The sequence below is a fragment of the Amia ocellicauda genome, chromosome 12, assembly GCF_036373705.1.
Source record: "Amia ocellicauda isolate fAmiCal2 chromosome 12, fAmiCal2.hap1, whole genome shotgun sequence".
Lineage (NCBI taxonomy): Eukaryota > Metazoa > Chordata > Actinopteri > Amiiformes > Amiidae > Amia > Amia ocellicauda.
In genome coordinates this window covers 38,337,451-38,358,366 of record NC_089861.1, presented here as the reverse complement: position 1 = coordinate 38,358,366, position 20,916 = coordinate 38,337,451, and the positions used below count along the sequence as shown (strand labels likewise).

General features: G+C 42.6%; 1 non-coding gene across 1 annotated transcript; it reads left to right on the top strand.

Moving 5' to 3' along the window:
* Positions 1 to 20,473: 20,473 nt before the first annotated feature.
* trnai-aau (transfer RNA isoleucine (anticodon AAU)) lies at positions 20,474 to 20,547 on the top strand. Its single transcript has one exon. It is a non-coding gene; the product is annotated as a tRNA-Ile (tRNA).
* Positions 20,548 to 20,916: the final 369 nt, after the last annotated feature.

The window sequence follows — 20,916 nt, the reverse complement described above, 5'->3', positions numbered from 1 at the left end:
GGTTGGTTTCAGAGCATGATTAGCACTAGTTTAAGTACATTACTCAGAATATGTCACTCACCATTGTTTGGTATACAAAATGATTTAGCCTGAAGGACAATAAAGCATTGGTATACACTCACCTACAGGATTATTAGGAACACCTGTTCAATTTCTCATTAATGCAATTATCTAACCAACCAATCACATGGCAGTTGCTTCAATGCATTTAGGGGTGTGGTCCTGGTCAAGACAATCTCCTGAACTCCAAACTGAATGTCTGAATGGGAAAGAAAGGTGATTTAAGCAATTTTGAGCGTGGCATGGTTGTTGGTGCCAGACGGGCCGGTCTGAGTATTTCACAATCTGCTCAGTTACTGGGATTTTCACGCACAACCATTTCTAGGGTTTACAAAGAATGGTGTGAAAAGGGAAAAACATCCAGTATGCGGCAGTCCTGTGGGCGAAAATGCCTTGTTGATGCTAGAGGTCAGAGGAGAATGGGCCGACTGATTCAAGCTGATAGAAGAGCAACTTTGACTGAAATAACCACTCGTTCCAACCGAGGTATGCAGCAAAGCATTTGTGAAGCCACAACACGTACAACCTTGAGGCGGATGGGCTACAACAGCAGAAGACCCCACCGGGTACCACTCATCTCCACTACAAATAGGAAAAAGAGGCTACAATTTGCACAAGCTCACCAAAATTGGACAGTTGAAGACTGGAAAAATGTTGCCTGGTCTGATGAGTCTCGATTTCTGTTGAGACATTCAGATGGTAGAGTCAGAATTTGGCGTAAACAGAATGAGAACATGGATCCATCATGCCTTGTTAGCACTGTGCAGGCTGGTGGTGGTGGTGTAATGGTGTGGGGGATGTTTTCTTGGCACACTTTAGGCCCCTTAGTGCCAATTGGGCATCGTTTAAATGCCACGGCCTACCTGAGCATTGTTTCTGACCATGTCCATCCCTTTATGACCACCATGTACCCATCCTCTGATGGCTACTTCCAGCAGGATAATGCACCATGTCACAAAGGTCGAATCATTTCAAATTGGTTTCTTGAACATGACAATGAGTTCACTGTACTAAACTGGCCCCCACAGTCACCAGATCTCAACCCAATAGAGCATCTTTGGGATGTGGTGGAACGGGAGCTTCGTGCCCTGGATGTGCATCCCACAAATCTCCATCAACTGCAAGATGCTATCCTATCAATATGGGCCAACATTTCTAAAGAATGCTTTCAGCACCTTGTTGAATCAATGCCACCTAGAATTAAGGCAGTTCTGAAGGCGAAAGGGGGTCAAACACAGTATTAGTATGGTGTTCCTAATAATCCTTTAGGTGAGTGTATATATATATATATATATATATATATATATATATATTCACACAAACACACACACACATATATATACACTGTATACAGTGGCTCTCAAAAGTATTCACTCCCCTTGGACTTTTCCACATTTCCTTGTGTTACAACAGGAAATCAGTTTTTGTAGTTTTTGCCACTGATCAACACAGAAAATGTCCATAATGTCAAAGTGAAAACTGCAAATTGTTCTAAATGAATTACAAATACAAAACAGAAAATAATTGAATGCATAAGTAATCACCCACTTTAGTCAATATTTGGTAGAGGCACCTTTGGCAGCAATTACAGCCATGAGTCTATGTGAATAAGTCTCTACCAGCATTGCACATCTGGAAACAGCAATGTTTGCCCATTTTTTGTAAAATTGCTCAAGCTCCATCAAGTTGGATGGGGACCTTTGGTGAACAGCAATGTTCAAATCTTTCCACATATTCTCAATTGGATTGAGGCCCTGGCTTTGACTGGGCCACTCCAGGACATTCACCTTTTTGTTTTTAAGTCACTCCAGTGTGGCTTTGACTGTATGTTTGGGGTCATTGTCCTGCTGGAAGGTGAATCTTCTCCCAAGTCCCAGGTCTCTTGCAGACTCCAGCAGGTTTTCTTCCAGGGTTTCTCTGTACTTTGCTGCATCCATTTTGCACTCTATTTGTCCTGATGCAGAGCATCCCCATAGCATGATGCTGCCAGCACCATGCTTCACGGTAGGGATGGTGTTCTCAGGATGATGTGCAGTGTTAGGCTTGCGCTAAACATAGTGCTTGGCGTTGAGGCCAAAAAGCTCTATTTTGGTCTTATCAGACTCATCTAGCCGAGATTTGATGTGAGTTTGTTTCAACAATGGCTTTCCTTTTGCCACTCTCCCATGAAGGCCACTTTTGTGAAGCACCCAGGCTATTGCTTCAGTCTGCACTGTGTCTCCCAGCTCAACCGTGGAAGACTGTAACTCTTGGTGGCCTCTGTGACTAGTGCCCTTCTCGCCCAGATACTCAGTTTTTGAGGATGACCTGATCTAGGCAGATTCACAGTCTTGACATTTTATCTCCATTTCTTAATAATGGCCTTTACTGTGTTCCAGGGGATATTCAATGCCTTGGAAACGTTCTTATTTCCTACCCCTGATTGGTGCTTTTAAAGAACCTTATTCCGGATTTGATTTAATGATGTAGTTTCTGTTAGGAATTGTACTAACCAACTGTGGGACTACTAGAATTACATTTTTATATTTTAATCAGAAGAATTCAAATAGTTTAAATAAAACAAATTAACTGTGTAACATGATTGTCACCGAAAGTTACAAAATTCAACAAAACAATCTGTAATTTGTATACAATACATTCACAATTAAACAAAATATACAAATTACATTTCATTTTACTTTATTTTCTCAACTCTGTCTTATCTTACTTTTAATAGGAAATGTAATGTATTTTTTACCCCTCATAAAATAACACAGTACCTAACCAAAATATTAGAATATGGTATATGGCAAGGCAAGTGAAAACAAAAACAAACCATATGTATAGCTTGGTTATGTAACAGACAATCCAGAAAATATAGTAAAGTCTGTAAAAGAAACTCTCTGCACTGGACACGTTCGAAGCAAACATATGCTTACTTCTCCAATTGTGCCATCCTTTACTAAAGCACCAGTGTCATTGGACTTCTTTTGGTTTAGTATATTCAATCAATAATCAATCAATCAATTTTTATTTGTATAGCGCCCTTCACAGGGTAGCCACAGAGTGCTTTACAGAGTGGTAAACACAACAAATGTACAGCAAAATAAAATAATACGTAAATACAAGTAAAATAAGTAAAATAAATATAGACCTGTAAACAGTTTACATGATCTAAAATAAAGTAAGTGAACATTTAAATAAATAAACCGTTTAGGCATGGAGGAGAGAAAAACAAAAAACTAATAATGAATTAATAATATTGTGTATTATGTGAATAATGAATGGCAGAGATTGTTTTAGCAGTTTAGTGGATATAGGGTCTAGTGCGCAGGTTGTAGTATTCATTTTAGTAATTAAGGAGACCAATTCCTGGTGATTTACTGCGTTAAATGAGTCCAAGGTAGGCAGGGGCTGTGAAGGACTGCAGACATCGGCTATAGTATTTGTGTATGTTTCCACTTCTGTCTGTTTTCTAATGCCGTTAACTTTGCTATTGAAATGATCCATGAAGTCATTGCAGGTAATATTGGGGGGGATAACCTCTGAAGGCTTTAAATGCTGATTAGTAAGTGTCGATATTGTATTTAAAAGAAAACGCGGGTTATTCTTATGCGTCTCTATTCAATTAGAGTAGTAGGCAGACCTAGCAGAGGACAGGGCTTGCTTGTATCTTTTTATAATGCCATATGGAAGACCATATGGAAGTTTTGTTGCTCTCCATTTACGTTCATATCTACGGCATCCTGTTTAAAGTGAGCGAGTGTGTTCGTTAAACCATGGTGAGTGGTTTGTTGCTTTAATCTGTCATGTCCTTAATGGAGCTACTGTATCTAAAGCAGTGCTTAGTGTATTGTTGAAATTATTTAATAATTCATCTACAGATCCTGTTTTGATAAAGCTAGCATTTGGCAACAGAGTAGTACACTTATGAATAGCATTAGGATTTAGGCAGCAAGTTTCTATGTTCCTCTCCTGTGTGTCTGATTCTACTCCAGGCAGCTCAAATGTAATAAGGCAGTGGTCAGAAATCATCTGGTTCTGGGGTGATATTATTAAGTTGTGAATCTGTACCCCATGGGTAATAACTAGATCCAGTGTGTGATTGTGATGATGAGTGGGTCCTGACACATGCTGAGTGAAGCCTACAGACTCCAATAGGGACAAGAAACTAACACTGAGGGGGTCGTCTTTAATGTCAATATGTATGTTAAAGTCCCCCAAAATAATGAGTTTACCATGGTGTATGTAAGTCAGATAAGAGATCGCTAAATTCGGTCATAATAAAGGAATAGGGGCCTGATGGCCTATAAACAGCTATAAGCTGAAGGTGGATTAAGCCTAAACCTGGTGAATTTCAAAAGATGTGAAGCTGTCAAATGGCTTAGTAGATAGGCGCAGGTCTGTGCGGTAGATGGTGGCTAGGCCCCCCCCACGGCCTGTTGTACGGGCCTTCTGGCATTAAGAGAAGTCAATAGGGGAGGCTTCTACTAATGGAATAGTGTCGTCTGGTCTTAACCAGGTCTTTCCAAGCCAATGAAAAATTACTGTTTTAATAGGATAACTATTCATTTTGTTTGTGTAAGATTTAATTTCAGGATTATGTGATTTATTCGATGCCCCCAGGCATGGATCTACGATCGGGGTCAGGTTATGCTGGAAGTTACAGGCAGACTGCAGTGTAGGACTGCGAGGCTGCAGCCCGACCGGTGCTCTGAAGAGTCACGTATTTATATTCTAATGAAAGAACCATTTGTTTATTGATAATACATATTTGGTGATTATACATATGATATCCATCCAAGACTTGGTCACCTGTTGCTCTTAGTACTTTCTTCAAATGTACTTAAACCAAGGAGTACAGTTTTTGAACCATTCAAGACGATTTTATTAATTTTCCTTTTAAAAAAAACACTGGTGGTTCAGTTAATTTGCTACAGAAATTCGATACCCTCTCAGTAATGTTGTGTAGATTGCTAAATGGAGAGTCTTTGACAGCATAAACATATTAACTGTGTAGTGGTGCACCTCAACAGCTTAACAAGCTTTCCATTTCCATTTTCAAAATAAGAAGCAGAATGTGCTCACAGGGCTCCCCAATTATTGACATTTGAGGCCAGAGGAGTAAATTGATGCACATTGAATGTCATATTTTTTTCTCCATAAAGGATCTGAACACGAATTACAAATTCTACAAGGATAAGGGCAGCAAAATGAGTATCACGCTTATCAATTTCACTTTCTAACAATATATGCATTGGTTGCACAAGCAGAGCAAATTGAGCATTATTTAAGAAGCATCTTTCAATCACAGAGGCAACATGTTCCCTATGACCCACTGGGCTTTGGAAAGCTGTTCCTCTGCTCTATATCGGACCTCCGGATCATTTGTTTGTTGCTAATTGATTGGTTTAAGCCCCAGGTGCGTACAATCCCCCAGGAACTTATATACTAGGCTGCAATTTAGTGCGTATCCTCCACTTGTGTTGCAATCTGACCCAAAGGGCAACACCTTTGAGTTACTAACTTAATCCTGTACCAATGTTTACATATTAGATAACTTTCACCATCTGCTGTCAGAGAAACAATGCACTATGTTTGGCAAAGCACTACGCTATGTACAGAACACACTTATTCCTGGGTAGCTGCTGCCATGCTGGAACAGGCTGGTACACAAAATCAGGCGCCTGCAAAACAGTTTATATGTTATTGCTCAACTGTCATAAATTGTAGAATACATGATCTCGATAAAATCTCAGACATTTATCACACAGGGCAAGCCAGCTAAGCGATGAAAGGAACCATAACCGATTTAATGTGCCTTTTCACAATTGCTGGCGCTCTGTGCCACGATCAGCCGTGTTCAGCCAGCATTAATGACACAGGCCGCTTGTCTAGAACGGCAACATGAATTGAGCACCATCAGAGTAAACAGACAGTCGCAGTGCGGGGGCTTCTGTAGACTTTCACAATTATCCGAATTTACTTTTCTCACTTGAATTCTGTGCTCTCTATATTATCGCTGGATCCAGGGGACTGGGGACAGTGCTGGCTCAGTACCGGTACACTGTGTGTGTGTGTGTGTGTGTGTGTGTGTGTGTGTGTGTGTGGGGTGGCGGGGGGGCGTGCTGGGCATCCCAGGTGCTGCTGTCTTAGACCGAGATGGAGCCCGAGTGGTAGTCTGACGTCACCTTCTCTGTGGCACTCGTCACTTCCTTAGTTATTGTCATCATCGCCGCTGCTGGGGAAACTCTCCACTTTAAAAGTGTCATTGTCCTCACCATACCTGGAGAAATAAAATAAAACGGTTCAGAATGGTTACTGGAAATCAGGGTGTGTGCCCTGCGCTGAAACCAAACACAAGAAAGGACGAGAGTGAAAAGGAAGAAAGGGAAATAAGGAGAGAGAAACGCTCACCTGCACCACAGCTCTCCAGGGTCGACCCATAGTGAGCGCCCAACAAACCAAATGGCCCATCCCTAGCTCCATAATATCACTATCTATATCATATATGTTTGCTTATATATTGACTTAAATACGGTGTTGCGTATTTATGGTGTATGCAACTGTGTTAAAGGATTTATGTACAAGGTTTCTTCAGTTTAATCCAGTACCCCCCCCCCAATACCAAATGGCCCATCCCTAACTGCACAATATCACTCTATACGTTTACTTGTATTTTAACGTAGCTTATTTATGGTCTATGCAACTGTATTTAAGGATTGATACACACGTTTTCTTGTCTTTTGGCTTTGTTTTAGGATTATACTCACGTTTAATGATGCTCTGGTCACTCCACAGACTGCCTCTGTTGTCTGCTGCAAGTGGTACATTCGATTACATCTTGACGTGCGCTAGTAGCGATCGTTTCCAGTACATTTCTATATATAATACTACCGGAGTTAGGCTGGAGGACACAAACCGAACGCAACCGCTGGCACATTGTCAGTTGCACGCATTCGTGAAACTAGCGCACTGAATAGCGCACCGAGGAAAAATCTGTAGATTTAAATCGTAACAGCTGTAAAACGTAAGATAATATGCACTAGCCACACGGACTAGTTCTAGAGAATCTGTACTGGCCCGCAGCGAGCTGCACTAGCCATTGGCAAGCGGGCTCGCGTTAAGATCGACCCCTGTAGTAGAACAGTGTGTCTCTATGGTTACCTATGTAGAAGCCCCAGTATAGACCAGTGTGTCTCTGGTCTATTAGATGGACTGTATTATAGAGTTAGACTTATAATTGTCACATTGTGCCAAATGTTGTGTCAAACGTAGTGAGAAGTCTGTTAATTATACAGTAGTCAAGCTGGCTTGCATTAGTCAGTCACTAGTCAGTGGGAACTGTTTCTCTTTGGGTCTAGTCCAGTATGGTCCTGCCTATGACTAGTCTATTGTTGAATGGATTGTTGTTTTTATGAGGGCTCAAATTCTAGTCCAGTTGATGTTCTACTCTCAGACTTTTGATTTTAAAATTTACTTTTCACGTTGTGCCTCAGAATGCTCAGGAGTATATGAATCAGATGTGAATTGATAATGAAACAATGATTTGTAAAAATCGATGAAGATCGATGGTTCCATGTTTATGAAATGTTTTGATTCTTGAAGGCAATGTCACTCAATGCGTGTGACTTCTTTATTATAAGTATTACAGTTCAGGCCAAATGGCAGCTGGAATTTGAATACTCTGTATTTCATGTGTTTTAAGTGGTATTGTTCAAATACAGCACATTTAGAAGCCTGAATGATGCAGAAAATTGGCAAAACATTGAGTGACAGTGAGTGCAAATCAAATAAGAAATAACAAAGTTTGTTCCAGTTTTAAATAATACAAATTGACAATATTTTCAATAATTTTCTTTTCCTGACAGACTGGTCTATACTGGGTCTACTACATAGGTAACCATGGAGACACACTGGTCTATACATAATTATATAATTATATTTTACACTAATCATTATTACGTTAGAAAATGTGGGAAATGTAGTTCGGTTGTGGATTGTCGCAATTAACCGAGAAGGCAATGAAAACTACAAGAACCGTGAATGACGTTCATGACCCAGTGCTGCAGCGATACATTTGGTACGACATCCAATGACCTACCATCTGGCGTTAGCCGCCTCGTCATTAAAACACACTTATGGATACAGTAGTACTCAGCGACAGCGGGGCTGCCAACGACTTAGCGATAAAGTTGATTAAAATCGAATAAAATCTTAAAATGTAATTAATCGTTGATTACTTGGGTCTACCTGGGGCGCAGCTACTAGAAAAAACCTTGAGAGAGGCAACAGCTTCACCCGTGGAAAGTAAAGGAGCACTTTACATTGAATTTACACTGGAGAGTTTGCTGCAACATGTGCACTGGTGAACTCACACGGTGCGGGCACAATGACACAGAAAACTGAAGAGACGCACTGGAGCCGATGGCAGGATGGAGACATTCAGCTGGTACATTTCTGGACCGAAAACTTGTCCATTAAGGATGGCACAGTGGACCCGTTTAAACCATACAAGTACTCAACCTTTCTGTTACTTGAGTTACACCTAGTTTGTTTCTTACGGTGGCCCTGAAGTGCAACTGCTGAAAAAATAAAACAGCAGCTGCGAGATTTGCAGTGGCTGTGAGATTTGGAAGTGCTGAAAAATGTATTTTGTAATAATTATCTGAATCTCAGCCAATGAGTTCCTCATCCACCTAACAGACACTCATACAAGACAGTGTCCTAGTCCTGCGCTCTTGTTGGGAAGGATACATCACAAGAACCATCTTAAATTACCCACTGTTCTAAAACTTACTATATAAGGACCTACCTCGCTCTCCTTGTTTGTTGGGTAGAAAGATTGTGGTGGTTTTGACTGTGTTAATATATATATATATTTTAAGGATTGCTTGCGTTTTTGATTTGGACTCTTACTGAGAACCCTAATTTTGTGATTGAACCTGGACTGGCTGAGGACCCACTGCCTACTGATTTGGACAAACACTTTCACAATGTGTTTGATCACTTTGTAGACTTAAGTGATGGTAACAAAGAAGGAAACCTGGACCCCACTGGACCTCACTTTCGCAGCCCCCCAGCCCCCCCGGACCTCACTTCATCAGCATCAGGTCTATACTGGGGCTTCTACATAGGTAACCATATGTAACGAGGAGTTAGTAAATGTCCTGCTGTTGTAGGGGTTCTAAGCTAGATATCTTGGATGGATGAGAAACTAAAGGATCTAAGTCCGCACCCCCAACACAGTTCGTCCCTATACCCCCCAAATTTGAGGTATGTGCCCATCCTGCATTATCTTTTTTTTTACATACCGAAGTAAAGCTGTGACCTAATTTGGCAAAGTAGGGTTCAAGATTTAAATTCACAATGGCTACCTGAACTAACAGTAATGGGGCACACAAAAAGTAAACAGAGAGGATAACTAAACTATTCCTACCCTCCCGAATCTTACAGGACAGGCGAGACACCCCTACACCAAGATACTTATACAATAGAAAAACTATGGTCATGCTATGCTTCAAAGAAAGAAAATGCTATTGCTGCTTACTTGCGTTTTTCCCTTTTTACCTTCTCTGATCACAATGCTTTTTGACAAAAACTCAGGTGCAGGTGCACCCTGCGCTATCCTTTGCCCGAGCTTTGTCCAGGAAATCTCACTGTAGTCATCTTAGTTCAACGCGGGCTCTCCTTAACTGCGTGTCACACGGGTCCAGTTCACTTTGCACCTAGAACAGTCTCTTCTAAAAAAAAACTTGAAAAGAAACACAATTCCAGGCCAGTGTTCAAAAACAAAGTTCATTGTTTTCATATAAAAAACATGTTTATTTCCTCTGCACACTACACAGCTCCAATTAGCACACTCAACTAATCATGGCGACTACTCTTCCCGAACTACAGCCCACCCTTTTTCTCGAAAAAGCTACATTCCGATTGGACAGCAGGTTAGGCGATTCAGTAATTCAGTTGGTTTGCGAAGCCATCCATTACATTAGACCTCTCTGGTGTTCTTAATGTAACAATACCGTATTCTGAACAAAGTAGTATCCCTTACAGTATCCCCCCTGATGAAAACCTGCTGAATTAATACAGGTTATATATCAAAACATTCCAGGCAATTTCAGGATACCTTTTAAGGGGTCTGTGATCTATAATGACAAAACACTGCATATTTTTTGTAAATACCCTTCTATTAAGCTTACTGGAAGTGTACCCTTGTTATATCTCTAGGAGCGTCTCACAACAGGGGAATCCTCCCTCTCTAGCTCTAGATCATCCAAGGGTTCTGGTTCCTGCCCATCTAGAATTCCCTCTGTGTGTTTCTGACTCTACACACAGAGACGCACTGTTCTGTACTGGGGCTTCTACATAGCTAACCATAGAGACACACTGGTCTATACTGGGATTAGGTAACCATAGAGACACACTGTTCTATACTGGGGCTTCTACATAGGTAACCATAGAGACACTGTTCTATACTGGGGCTTCTACATAGGTAACCATTAGTAATATTACGTATTAGTCCTTTTATTCCCTCGAAGATAGCACTTCACAGCATTTGATCATGCTTCTTGTGTTACTAATACTTGTATTATTGATTGATTTCCCCCTTGCTCCCTTATCCGTAACCCTAGACTGTGACCTTACATCTTGACAGCACTTAGCTTTTACGTTCCAGGATGTATGACCTCACTTACTGTACTTACCTGTGTAAATTGGAAGTTGTAAAATGTATTATATTTTGAATTGCTTTGTACAATGTAAATTTGTATTTGTAATATTTGATGCCTTAACTGTATTCTTGCAATTTGTATAGCACTGGATAAGGGCATCTGCCAAGAAATAATAATAATAATAATAATAATAATAATAATAATAATAATAATAATAATAATAATCATAACAATAATAATAATAGCCATAGAGACACACTGGTCTGTACTGGGACAAGGTAACCATAGAGACACTGGTCTTTACTGAACTGATGCTGGTCATGAAATGTACCCTGTGATGAGGTGTGCGTGATGGTAAAGCAGTAGCTCTTTTGGAGTATCAGGGCTCATAGTGTTGCATTTTTGCGGAGTTCTTCAACACAGGTTTGTATTTCACTATCATGTTTACTTTAAATAGCTCAGAGAAATGTCCTTTATTTAGAGCTTCTCTGAGACCCCTGATTGGAATTCATTGCTTTGTGCAGTACATCAGAATGTCAGTCACAGCTTTAATCACAATTCCTCTCAAGCCTTCCTGGAATCCCGATTTAACCGATTAAAAATGTTTCTGTGTGGCTTTGTCTGTAACCTTCGGATGGACAGTACCAATTGCTTGCTTCATGTTTTGAACGGCTCTGATTCAAATGCTTAAAATCTTTAAAACCATTTTTAGTGAACGTTTCTTCGGTGTGGGAATCAGAACAAATGCCTGCATATCTACAGATAATTGCATTTCTGGCTATGCTGTATTCCATCCAGCGATACTTCTCATACCACCGCTGTGATGAAAAACTTTGGGATTTAACACAAATTAAAGCAAATGCCTGCAATTTGGGCCGTGTAGGTGACTCATCTATTCCTTATAAATCCGAGGGACAGTAAAATGTTTCCTTACCGAATTCAACACTGGCCTGTGGATGCAAAGCAGTGCTTATATTGGTTTCTTCCGATGCAGTTGGTGATTTATCAGGTTGTGTAATGTGCTGTTCTGATAGTTCTCTTCTCGTCTTTTGAAATAATTCAACAAATAATTTTGTTTCACCATTTGTAGGAACTCCGTTCACAACTACATTTGTTCAGTTGTCATGGTGTGATGCACTACGTAAAAAAACATTTACCACAGCCAGTTATAACCTGCTTGTGCATAACTTAGCCAAAATGTAACCATTAGACTTGAAAAGAACCAGCCCCCATGCTTTGGAATAAAGCCTGTGATTTGCCGAAACACGTTATTGCTTCAGAATCTTGTATTTATAATGTTTTTTTAACACGCGGGAGAAATTTTACACTCTCTGATTGGGTGGACCTGAGAGGTAAGTAGGTGGGCCATGGCCCACCCAGGCCCACCCAGGCCCACCCATGGCTTCGCTCCTGTTGTGGCCCAGGTGCTTATTTGACACCCAGACTTACGGCCCACTGATTAATTTAGGTTGCCTTTATTAAAGAGTCTAAAGACGGCTGTCTGGTTCTGAACTTGGACCTGAAGTATTGTGTATTATAAGTATCGCGTGTCGCATGCAGGGAAAATGTACAATGACTCGAGATCGTCACCCTTGAATTCCCTCACTACTTTTGTTCTCTGAAAGTAGCTGATAGAAACTTGCACACAACTAGTTATTCAGAGATAACATTACCACTTTAAACGATTTTTGAATTGGGCTATAGTGGCTGTTATAATGGGGTTTTAGATTTCCTAACATTGACTGGGAAAGCCCAGTTGAGACTACAGAAGCAGTAGTAGAAATGTTTTAGAGGGCAAACGACTGCTTTCTACCTCAATTAGTCAGGGAACCAACCAGAGAGAGCACATGCTATTTGATATTTTCAAACGACCAATGGTGAACTGCGGTCACAATATGGTTAGCTTTGAGGCATACTTTCACAAAACAAGGACCTACACTCAGTTGAGCCTCTTACTAAAAATGAAGCCACATTTCTTCAAATCATAAATGTAACCGCTACACTGTAAAAATTATTTGTTGACGCAACGTGACTTAGTCAAGTCATCTTGTTGCTTTGACTCAGTTTAGCAAACATGAAGTGTTAAGTTCACTCACTGTTGAAATAACATGCAGTAAATTGAGCCAACGTACTCTATCAATTAATAAGCATTTAGAATTTTTAGTTAAGTCAACTGAAAAACATATTAATTGAACTTAATTTTTCAAGTTTTCACAACTATAAACCAAGTCTAATTGACAAAATAGTCATTCTTCCTCAACTTTCATTACTTACAGTGAGGGAAAAAAGTATTTAATCCCCTGCTGATTTTGTACGTTTGCCCACTGACAAAGAAATGATCAGTCTATAATTTTAATGGTAGGTGTATTTTAACAGTGAGAGACAGAATAACAACAAAAAAATCCAGAAAAACGCATTTCAACAAAGTTATAAATTGATTTGCATGTTAATTAGGGAAAGAAGTATTTGATCTCCTATCAATCAGCAAGATTTCTGGCTCCCAGGTGTCTTTTATACAGGTAATGAGCTGACATTAGGAGCGCTCCTAAATCTCAGCTCGTTACCTGTATAAAAGACACCTGTCCACAGAAGCAATCAATCAATCAGATTCCAAACTCTCCACCATGGCCAAGACCAAAGAGCTGTCCAAGGATGTCAGGGACAAGATTGTAGACCTACACAAGGCTGGAATGGGCTACAAGACCATCGCCAAGCAGCTTGGTGAGAAGGTGACAACAGTTGGTGCGATTATTCGCAAATGGAAGAAACACAAAATAACTGTCAGTCTTCCTCGGTCTGGGGCTCCATGCAAGATCTCACCTCGTGGAGTTTCAATGATCATGAGAACGGTGAGGAATCAGCCCAGAACTACACGGGAGGATCTTGTTAATGATCTCAAGGCAGCTGGGACCATAGTCACCAAGAAAACAATTGGTAACACACTACGCCATGAAGGACTGAAATCCTGCAGCGCCCGCAAGGTCCCCCTTCTCAAGAAAGCACATGTACAGGCCCGTCTAAAGTTTGCCAATGAACATCTGAATGATTCAGAGGAGAACTGGGTGAAAGTGTTGTGGTCAGATGAGACCAAAATCGAGCTCTTTGGCATCAACTCAACTCGCCGTGTTTGGAGGAGGAGGAATGCTGCCTATGACCTCAAGAACACCATCCCCACCATCAAACATGGAGGTGGAAACATTATGCTTTGGGGGTGTTTTTCTGCTAAGGGGACAGGACAACTGCACCGCATCAAAGGGATAATGGACGGGGCCATGTACCGTCAAATCTTGGGTGAGAACCTCCTTCCCTCAGCCAGGGCATTGAAAATGGGTCGTGGATGGGTATTCCAGCATGACAATGACCCAAAACACACAGGAGTGGCTCAAAAAGAAGCACATTAAGGTCCAGGAGTGGCCTAGCCAGTCTCCAGACCTTAATCCCATAGAAAATCTGTGGAGGGAGCTGAAGGTTCGAGTTGCCAAACGTCAGCCTCGAAACCTTAATGACTTGGAGAGGATCTGCAAAGAGGAGTGGGACAAAATCCCTCCTGAGATGTGTGCAAACCTGGTGGCCAACTACAAGAAACGTCTGACCTCTGTGATTGCCAACAAGGGTTTTGCCACCAAGTACTAAGTCGAAGGGGTCAAATACTTATTTCCCTCATTAACATGCAAATCAATTTATAACTTTTGAAATGCATTTTTCTGGATTTTTTTGTTGTTATTCTGTCTCTCACTGCTAAAATACACCTACCATTAAAACTATAGACTGATCATTTATTTGTCAGTGGGCAAACGTACAAAATCAGCAGGGGATCAAATACTTTTTTCCCCCACTGTACTTATTAATTTCATTATTTGCAATCCACAAAGTCCATCTATAATCATTCAAACGCGGGCTACTTCATCTTTTCTTGCATGATCAGCAACTTTATCCCATGCTAATTAATACAAAAAATGTCTCAACTCCGGTAAAGTAGTATGTCATCATGACGTGATGGTTTTGGCACATGCGCATTACACAAAACGTTCATAGAACATATGTTTTGTGGTTACCTGAGCACGTTATTTAAAGTTTTACAATTCTGTTCAAGTTGAGGTTGTTGTAACTCATCTTATTGTGTGGTGAGACACTGCAATTTCACAGAACATGATTTTACTTGTCCAATTTCTAAAACGAGCTCTCTTCAATCTCCGTTTCAAATCCATGTTGATTTGCGGGTAATCACTGTATCCACTCAATCTTACTACAGTTGTAAGAAAACACCTGTAATGCTGTACAAATGCATGTGTTTTTCAAGCACATGAAAGATTGTAGACAGGTAGAGATCGCCACTTGAGTGCCAGACTGACTCTATTGTAAAGGGAAGGCAGGATTATGTGTTATATTTGAGTTATTATGTATTTAAATGACCAGTCAAAATAACCCGATTTTGGCTATTCTAGGTAAATGTGTTTATAACTTATTTATTTTCGTGTTTATGCAGCTAAAACGCTGTAGGCATGTTTAATACATATAGTTAGGAATAGTCACGAATGGGTATATGCGCAGTGTATTTTGGAACACAGTATAATTCAAATTTGAATAACCAAAACGGTCAAATTGACCGGCTCTGTGCTGTAGTGTTAAATGTGGGTGTCATATCGTGGGCCGCACTTCCATGTGTGACGGGCCGCAGGTCGAGAACCACTGCCCTATTCAGAACAGGTTGGTCAGATAGGACCAGAACCAGTGCAGACCCAAAGAACAGAGGACGAGCGTTAGGCAGACAAACCCCAGGGCCCCAGGGCCCCAGGGCCACAGGTTAGTGCTTTCCTGGAGGTCTTTAGCTCCCCTGTATAATGGACCATTCCAGAGAGATTCCCCTTTGCAGTCAATATCATCAGCTCAGCAGTTTGCCAATACAGATCCCTGGGGAGGTGGGGGCTCAAATCCAGGACCAGGGTTAGCCACCCCTAGCATAAAGCAAAACATTACATGTGTTTAAATGGTTGAAGTCAATACAATGATTAATGAATTGATGTATTTATTGAGGTGGCTGAGAGACTTGAGAGACTATTGCGCTCCTTCACAGCAGCGTCTCTGTTGCTTATATTAAGTTATACTAAGGTATGCTGAGCTGACGATATTGAGGTTTTTACTAAAGAAAAAACAGATAACATGCCACAGGTTAACAACCAGTCCAGTCAAACCCTAAGAGAGATCAGGATAAATGAGGAGGAGGTAGTAAAGGGACTAGCAGAATTAAAAACAAACAAATCACCTGGGCCAGATGGTATATTTCCAACAGTACGTAAAGAAATTATGGAAATGATTGTATTAATTATTTCTAAATAGCACTGGTTTCACTGTTTTTGAATGTTTTGCTGGTTTTTTTATTTGTCAAATGCATTGACCGTTATTGTTCTTTTAAATGCATCAGATTGTTTTGATAGTTTTTTTTTGTTTGTTGTTTTTTACATTTCAGTTATTTTGACAATTTTTTCACCATTGCATAAATTAAAGTCTAAAATGTGCTTTTTATTATTTTGTCTTGCTTTTCAAAGACAAAATCAATTACAAAACTACAATTAAAAAATATGTATTTAAGACTGAACATTAAACACTGTGCCAACAAAGCACAATAAATAAAATAAAATAAAATAGATAAAAACTGCCGAACTTCCTTTTTGGACTTAGGAGGCGGACAGGAGGCAATAGCGGTCACCTTGTCAACGACTGGCCGTACCTGCCCCCCTCCTAAGAGGTACCCCAGATACTTGGTCTCCCTCCTCCCAACTGTTCACTTGCCCGGGTTTTCCGTGAGCAGCGCCCAGCCGATCCAGCAACTCATCCACACGGGGCATCGGATAGGCATCAAACCTAGACACTGCATTGAGCTCCCTATAATCAACGCAGAATCTAGTGCTGCCGTCAGGCTTTGGCACCAAGACTATAGGGCTACACCATTCCGATTGTGTCTTTTCAATGACTCCCAGCTCCAACATCTTCTGCACCTCTTCATTAACAGCCTACTTTTTGTAATAGGGGGTGCGATAGGGTTTGACACGCACGCAGTGGTCCAGTGCTGTGTGGATGTGGTGTTCAATGAGAGGTGTGAGCACGGGTCGGTGAGAAAAGACATGCTGGAAGCGGCACAATAAAGAGCGAACCTGCTGTTTCTGGGCGTTTGTTAAATGGGCGTTTGTTAAATTGAGTTCAGTGCGAACCTCAGAAACAGCGGCTTCAGACTCTTTATTGTGGGGGGAACTAAAAGCACCCAATGCTTCCTGCTCTCGCCACTTCTTCAGCATGTTCAGATGATAGATCTGCTTTTACCTCCGACGATCCGGGCGACACACCTCATAATCAACATCCCCTAAGCGGCGTGTGACCAAAAAGGGTCCCTGCCACTTAGCCAGCAGTTTAGATGTTGAATTTGGGAATAACACCAGTACCTTGTCCTTGGGTGAACGATCGTAACCGGGCTCTCCTGTTGTACATGCGCTGTTGTCGCTCCTGGGCCTGTAAGAGATGCGACTGTGCAAGTTTCCCCAGTGCCGATAGCCGATCTCTCAGGTCCAGGATGTGCTGTACCATAGAGGTCTGGGAGGGGGCGGTCGCCTCCCAGTCCTCCTTCATTAAGTCGAGGATGCCCCTCAGCCGCCTCCCATACAGCAGCTCGAAGGGAGAGAAGCCAGTGGACGTCTGGGGCACCTCGCGTACAGCGAACAGCAGGGGTGGCAATAACTTGTCCCAGTCCCAAGCGTCTGTGCTCACAAACTTACAGATCATGTTCTTTAGGGTTTTATTAAAGAGCTCCACTAGGGCGTCTGTCTGGGGATGATAGATTGAGGTCCTGATGGACTTTATCCCCAGCAGCCTACAGAGGTCTCGCATCACGCGTGACATGAATGGAGAGCCCTGATCTGTCAGGATTTCCTTTGGGATCCCCACCCGAGTGAAGACCTTAAACAGCTCCTCGGCGATCCTAGTCGCTGACATTGTCCGTAGACGAATTGCCTCCAGGTACCGAGTGGCATAGTCTACTATGACCAGCACACATTGATACCCCGCGGAGCTTTTCTCCAACGGACCGATCAAATCCATCCCAATGCGCTCAAATGGTATCTCCATGAGAGGCAGCGGTACCAGCGGAGCCCGCGGTACTGCACTGGCATTGGTCTTCTGGCACTCCGGACAGGCAGCACACCATCTTTCTACCTCCTTTTTGATGCCTGGCCAGAAGAATCGGTCCATTATCCGGCTTAAGGTCTTGTCACGACACAGGTGACCTGCCCCAGCCAAATCAGATGAGAGCCTATGATCCTTAATATTAGATAGATAGTTTTCACTAGCGAGCACCCGGCCGGGCGATGTCCAGGCTGCCCGCAACGTCACCGTGGTTTTTCCAGGGGACCACACACTACCGGGGGAGAGAGAAAAAGAAGGAGCTAAGGAGGCAGATTTGTTTTTGGGACAGGCAAGGCGAGAAGGGGAAGTGGGTCGGGGAGAAACATGTTTAGGTGTGGTGTTTGGCAACATGCTGGTATCCAGGACAGTCGGGTCAGAGGGGGTCTTGGGAATGGAAGGGAGGGTGCCCGCCGTCGGGCATCAGAAGGTGGCATCGTCCCGGGCAATGATGGTTCTCTGCCAGCCTGGTGCCAGTCTTCGGGTTGGACATGGGAGATGGCAGATGAACTGCTCCAAGGCCACCAGGTCGGCAACTTCCGTGGCTTGAGCCAGCGGTGGCAGGCACCGGGAGCCAGGTTCGAACCGGAGGCTTCTGAGTTTTCGGCGCTGGCCGTCCGACGTCAGACCGACCCGGTCCAGGACACTGTCCCTCAGTCTTTTGTAGTCTAGGGCATCCTCGGGACGAAGCACTCGGGTGGCAGGGGAGCCAGGCGTACCGCCCACTCCGACTCCGGCCAGTCGCAACACCGGGCAGTGCGCTTGAAGATGGTAAGAAAAGCCTCCGGGTCATGAAGTGAGCACTGACTCCGGTGGTACTCGATCCCACAACCTTTGAATGACCACTGCCCTTTTCACTAAAAGTCCAACGCGCTATCCATTGCGCCACAGAGCATGCCTACTGATGATGGGGCATCTCAGCGTGCTTGTACAAGTAGCATTTACAGATGTGTTTTTTTAATCGCTCTCTCTGATATAGAGACGAAAGGAAATGATGGGTTCTTCTTTTAGATAATACGACTCATGTTGACTTGACTGTGAGGGGAAGTTTTTGTCAGGCACACTGTCTGTGTGTTTGTCTGTCTATCTGTGGCTGTCTGTGTGTCTGTGGCAGTCTGTGCTTGTGGCTGTCTGTGTGTGTGTCTGTGGCTGGACCGATGGGGCTGATTGGAAACATCATCGACCTGGGTTTCTCTTCATCACAGATACATCTTTCCCTGCCCACATGCCCGAATTGCTTTTCAGCTGGATCACAGCCTCGCCCCAGGTGGGCAAAACCTCCAAAAGTGGTACAACCTCATCCACGTATTCCAGTGTTTCCGAGAAAGCTTGGCATAGTGAGTGAGAACGTCAACCCTGACAGTGTGGCGACAGATGAGAAGCCACGGAATTGATGCACTCTGTGATGTCATAGAAGTCAGCTGTGAGAGAGTTCTGAGATGTCATCGCTGAACTGGCAGTGAAGGGAGAGGGAGAGGAAGGCAAAGCATGTACATGGCTTCTCTTGCTGACTGGGCAAGATTGGATTAATGAGAGAGTGCAAGGACGGAAATGCAGTTGTTTTCTCGAAGAGTGTAGAAGAGTTTTCTGGTCTCCTGATGGAGGCGTGGGTTCAAATCCCACTTCTGACAGACTGATTTATAGCATGACCAATGCTAGGAATTGCAAAAGTGTTCTTTTATTTTCTGACATTAAGCTGTTGGTCACCTCGACTCGGTTGCATAAGTGTGGAAAGTCACGGATTCCCGCAATTCAGTGGCCTCATTCTCAAGGCTATCTTCTATAATACTCCTCTCAAAAAAATAAGGGAACACGTAATCATCACAGCATAACACCAAGTCAATTACACTTCAGGCATATCAATCTGTACAGTTAAGAATCCTAAGCGGTGGTGAATCACTCTCTCCTTTTTTGGTGCAAATGAAAGTGACAGCAGGTGCACCGGAGATAGGCAACAGCAAGACAACCCCAAAAAGGGAATGGTTTTGCAGGTGGTGGCCACAGACGATTGCTCTCTCCTTATCCTTCCTGACTGATTCTTCTCTAGTTTTGCCTTTTGCTAGTGTCCTTGTCACTACTGGAATTATGAGGTGCTCCCTGCAGCCCATTCAGGTTGCACAGGTAGTCCAGCTTCTCCAGTATGGCACATCCATACGTGCCGTCTGAAGAAAGTTTGCTGTGTCTCCCAGTACAGTCTCAAAAGCATGGAGGTGGGAGAGTTACGAATTATGCAATGTACGGTGAAGATCTTGAGGTTTCCTAGACTTCGATCACGGAGATCCGATGTGTGATTTAAGTGTTCCCGCAGTTTTCTTGATCAGTATATAATCTCCCGGTGGACGTATACATCCTCTCAGAATGGCCGAGTGGTCTAATTTGCCAGACTTAAGGTGTTGTTCCCTTGAAGAGTGTAGAAGGGTTTTCTGGTCCTGATGGAGGTGTGGGTTCAAATCCCACTTCTGACAGATTGATTTATAGCATCACCAATGCTAGGAATTGCAAAAGTGTTCTTCTCACACTTGTGTGTAATGCATTTTGCAGCCAAATTACATAAACATGAGCAAATGCCTGGCAGAGAGACTCCTTTTGATGGCCGGTTAGCTCAGTTGGTTAGAGCGTGGTGCTAATAACGCCAAGGTCTTGGGTTCGATCCCCACATCGGCCAAGATCGATTGTAGGTGCTCATCCATCTAGTACGAGTCCTGTTTTTTTGAAAGTTTGACATGAAACTCCCTGAAGGCAAGCGTAGTAGTGCACTTAAGCAGTGGTAGGATCCACAAGACTTCATCAAGCCGTGTCAAAGTCGGCCATCTACATGCACACGGGAAAATGTCCTTTCGCCGCTTTGCTTTTCTCAGAACACTTCATTTGCATTCTGTCCTCTGATAGTTTCAACTCGTGGGCTCCTGCCAATTCCTTATTACACAGACTTGGAGAGGGAAGCAATGCCAGTGGCTTCAAGAATCAACGCAAGTTTCATGAATGGCACATCTAAGCCATGGTGCCAACCAGACATTGAGCTGTTGGTCACCTC